This window comes from Pediculus humanus, genomic scaffold, assembly GCF_000006295.1.
Source record: "Pediculus humanus corporis 1103172108279 genomic scaffold, whole genome shotgun sequence".
Lineage (NCBI taxonomy): Eukaryota > Metazoa > Arthropoda > Insecta > Psocodea > Pediculidae > Pediculus > Pediculus humanus.
The window spans coordinates 696,890-701,889 of record NW_002987848.1 but is presented as its reverse complement, the minus strand read 5'-3'; positions in this window follow the sequence as shown (position 1 = coordinate 701,889).

Sequence of the window (5,000 nt, the reverse complement as noted above, 5' to 3'; positions counted from 1 at the left end):
TAAATTTTTCAACGCGGAAAGATGATGATAATAATAATAATAATTATAATAAATATGTCACGGGGAACGTTACTATCATCATCATTATTTAATTACACATTATTTACGACGATTTGATAATTAAAAAATAATTTTTCAACAAAGAAAAAAAAAAACAAACAAAATTTAATTCGCGACTCGTTGAAAAGAAAAGAAAAGAAAACGGAAAACGAAAATAGAAAATATTGATAATAATGATAGATATTATTTTAAAAAAAAACTACTTTCGATTATTATTATTATTATTATTATTATTATTATTATTATTATTATTATTATTATTATTATTATGCTTACGTAATAAAATGAGGAAATTAATTAATTTTGCAATTGGTACTTTTAATTTCCCAGGTGAAACCGTAATTATTATTATTATTATTATTATTATTATTATTTTTTTTTTTTTTTTTAAATAAATAATTAAAACAATAGCCTAGAGTTACTTTCGATATCTCTGTGCTGTCCTGCATCGAATCGTATTGTTATTATTATTATTATTATTATTATTATTATTATTATTATTATTATTATTATTATTATTTGAAAAAAGAAAATGTGATTGTCGAGTTTAAAAATTTCAAAGAGTCAAAGAAAATAACATTGAAACGTTAAAATTTTGTGTTTCGGACGGTATAAGTTTCAAAACGGTGTCCACCACGCAAGAACCTACTTGGAACCTGAAAAAGGGTCCAAGTAGGCGTAAAGGAGAGTCGGGTTCGGCTCCATCCTCGAAAATGATATTGAAAAAACTGGTGAGCATTTTTTTTTTTTTTTTTTTTTTTTTTTTTGCAAAACGCAATTGTTTTAACACGTTTTTCATTTTGGCACCTGTTTAATTTTTTTTTTTTGCTGTCGTCACGAAAATTAGTTTTTATTATCACGATGTATGTTATATAATCGAGTCTTGGTTTTTCATCATCATCATTATCATCATGGTCGTCATTTTTCTAGGATTTCGAATCGTTCGTTTGTTTTTTTAAGTTAATAAATAGTTGGTAGGTAGTCGTTAGTTTTCAGGTTTCAATTCGCAACAGGTTGTTTCGTTTCGTTTCGTTTCGTTTCCTGGAAAACTTTTCTTTTTTTGCTGCTTCTTTCGTAAAATGATGATAATAATAATATTTTTCATTTGTTTTCAACAGTCATTTCTGATGATGATCGAAACGTGCATTTTCTTTCTTTCTCGAACGTTTCTCGATTTTTTTTATTTAAAATGATTAAAAGTAGTCAATCCTCCGTGCGTTCGTTGTTGTCGTTGAAATTTGCTTAACGTGTAATAAAATTATTATTATTATTATTATTTTGTCATTTTAAAGTTGCAAAAATAATAATAATGATGATGAAATTAATTAATTTGATTTTTATTTATAAACGTCTCGTTTAGTCTTCTCGTATTGTTTGTTAGTATTATTATTGTTATTATTATTATTATTAATTCCTGCATGTCAAAACCAAGACAATTTTTTACCCGCATCATCACATTATAGCACGATATAAAGTTTTCTCATTTTCAAGGTTGCGTACCTTGTGAGAACCTGACGTAGGAATTTTTTTTCCCTTTTTTTCACAATGATCTAACTACTACTACTGCTACTGCTATTGCACGGTCGATTTTTTTTTCTTCGTTACCTTCGGCTTGAAAAACTTGTCAGCAAACAACCAACAAAAAATTATTATTATTATTATTATTATGTTTTTGTTTCGTTAAATTCAAGTTTGGATTGTCGCCGCCATGATTGTTTTTCTCGCTTGTATAGGAAGTAGTTGAAATTTTTTTTTTTTTTTTTTTTTTTTGTATTTGCAAAAGATTTAAAGAGGTTACGTGTTATCAAATTTTTTTTTGTCATTTGACATCATTTTTTATTGCTCGGTGATAAAAATTTTTTTTTTTTTTTTTTTTTTTTTTACATACAGACAAGAAATGTAATAAACTCGCTCTTAGGTTCAATTCCGCGGTTATGCCAGTTGGAAAAAAAGAGGGGAGGGAGGGAGGGAGGGAGGGAAAGAATACGATATTTTAAAAGAATTTTTTTTTTTTTTTTTTTTGCGTTTTTATATACTCGAGGAGTTGTTGTTGTTGTTATCATCATTATCATTATTTATCGTTTCGAAGGCCAAGTTTAAAAACGTTCGTTTTTTTTTTTTTTGTATTATAAGGACTCCATTTTGTAAATTTTAAAGTTTTGCACTCGAGATGGCTTTCTTTTAATAATGTAAAATAATACTTTAAAGGCCGCGTTTCCGTTTTACACGTCGCTATCATCGTAATAATAATAATAATAATAATAATGATAAGCGTAGTCGGATCGCCATATTGGAAAAGGTAAAAAAATGACGTAAAAGTATATTTGTTTTTAGTTATGCAAGTTTGTGATTAGTGGGGGGGGGTAGGGGGAAAAAAATGACAGGAATTTTATAATTTGTCATTTCCCTGCATAAATGAGGTCGATCGGTCGGAGGAGGAGGAGCTCGTAGATTTTTATCCTAGGCTTTTTTTGCAGAAAAAAAAAGTTTAGAAATGTTTTAAACAGTCGGAATTTAAGTCAGTTTTGGTATTTTAATAACGTCTCCTTTTTCCCCCCCCTTCCTACTCTTCCCCCATTTTCGTAGGAGAAGTAACAAAAAGTTTGTTGGAAGTAAAAAAAAAAAAAAAAAGAAGAAAATCTGCATAAAACACTTTTTTCAATGTACCAATAAAATTGTTTTCGGTGAAAATAAAAAAAAAAAAGGGAAAAAAGGAAAAAAAGGAAAAAGAATAAATTTCAGAATAGATTTTCTTTTCGTTTGATTTCCGCCAGCGGAAAATTGTGAAAAAAAGGAAAACTTTTCTTTCGTTTTTGATATGAATCTAAAAAGAGTGGAAGGAAAAAAAAAAAAAAAAAAATTAGTGTCAGTGTGTGTGTGTGTTTTGTAATATTGTGTTGCTTAATGTGAATAATTTTCGTTGGCCGTCGTTATACTTGTTTGTTTGTGTTTGTTTGTTTGTTTGTTCGTTCGTTCGTTCGTTTGTTTGTTTGTTTGTTTTTATTTAAGGTGTTAAATGGTCATGGGTTTTTATATCGGTCGTAAAAATTTCGTAGGTTTTCGTGTCTTCGTTTTCTTTTTTTTTTTTTTTTTTTTGTATCTTTTTCGCTCTTTCTCTCTCTTTCCCTTTCTACCTCTTCCCATACTAATAAAGAAGGACAAATTTTATATGTATTGGAAAAGAGAGAGAGAGAAAGAGAAGGAAAAACAAAAAGGAAGGAAAAAAGGAAAGAAATTTACGTGCAATAATTCGATTTTAGTTTTTAGTTTTGATCAATATATATAAATAGGAGGTCGGTTTATTTTTTATTTAGCTTTATTCGATGACAGTTGGTTTTCTGTTTCTCTCCCCCCCCCCCTCTCTCTCTCTCTCTCTCTCTCTCTCTCTTTTCGTGTCGTGGTGACGTAAAAGTCAGCGTGAGGCCTCGTTGTGTTTTCGTTTTTTTTTTTTCTCGAAATATTAGTATCATTTTATTTTCATTTGATTTTTATTAGTTGGCCATAATTGAATTAAAAATTATTATTATTATTATGTTGGTTTTTTTTCCTTTTAAACTTTGCGTCGTGCACCCCCCTTCTCTCCCCATTTTCTCCCCATCTCTTCCCCTTCTTCCCAATTCAATTCTACGTGGACGAACTTTCTTTTCTTTCTTTTCTTTTCTTTTATTTTTTTCCGTATTAAACGACGACGTCACGATATATTTTATACTTTTTCCGTTAATGACGTCATTAGTACGAAATGGCAGTTTTTATTTTTTAAACAGTTTCTATTTATAGAATAGAATATCAAAGTATATATATTTTTTTTTAAATTTACTTTTATTCATTAATTTTTGAAATTGAAACCTTTTTTTCCTTTTTTCCTTTTTCCCTTTTTTTTTTTTTTTGTTAAAAATAAAAAGGGGAAAAAGTAGTAAATAATTGGAGAGAGAGAGAGAGATAGAGATATGGGGCAGGGGAAAGCTTTTTAGATGAGATACCAATGTGAGGAAAATTATTATTATCGTTGAAAAAAAAAAACCAAAAGTTTTATTTGCGGAAGGAAAATTGTAAAAATGTTAATAAAAAGAGGAGAGAGAGAAAGAGAGATAGAAAGAGATAGAGAGAGAGAGAGAGTGAATTAAAAATAATTAAATAAATTGATGAAAAATTATCTCGACTAAGTAGTAATAAGTCAAATGATTACGTCACACTCAAATTTGGGGGGCAGGCGGGGGGGGGGAAACAAACAAGACAAATTTATTTGAAAAGCATTAAAAGTGATGTTACGATTCAAAAGTTGGTTACATTGCTTATTATTATTATTATTATTAATTGAATATGTAATAATGTAAATAAATTATTTGTATTTATTTTAAATTTAAAAAAAAAAAAAAAAAGTCACGAAGACGTTCTAAAGCGAGTAAAGTGTTTGTTTGAGTTGCCATGAGAGAGGGAGAGAGAGAGAGAGAGGGAGAGGAGTTAAAAAAGAAAATTATTATTATTATTTTTTTAAATGCCAAAAGGTAAATTTGTAAATGGTAGAATTTTTCATTCGTCAAAATGATGACGATGACGATGATGATGATGATGTTGTTGTTGTTGTTGTTCATTAAAAATTGATTAGAAGATGCCGCAACATAATAGAAATTAACTTTGGGGATTTTTTTTTTTTTTTTTTTTTTTTTTTTTTTTTTTTTTTTTAAAAAATTTGACAATTTCCCCAGGGATTTTTATTTTTTTTTTTATTTTAAAAAAATTTTTTTTGTTTTGCCTTTTTTTTTGACAAGGAAAAAGGGAAAAATGTCCAAATTATTTTTCCCCCCCTTTGCAAAAATGTTTTTAAGGGAAACAATTTTGGGGGGGGGTTTCTGGGAGGGGGAAAGTTGGAAAAAAGTTTTTTTTTTTTTTTTTTTTTTTTGGAAAACCCTTAATTACCAACCAAAAAACTTTTTCCTTCC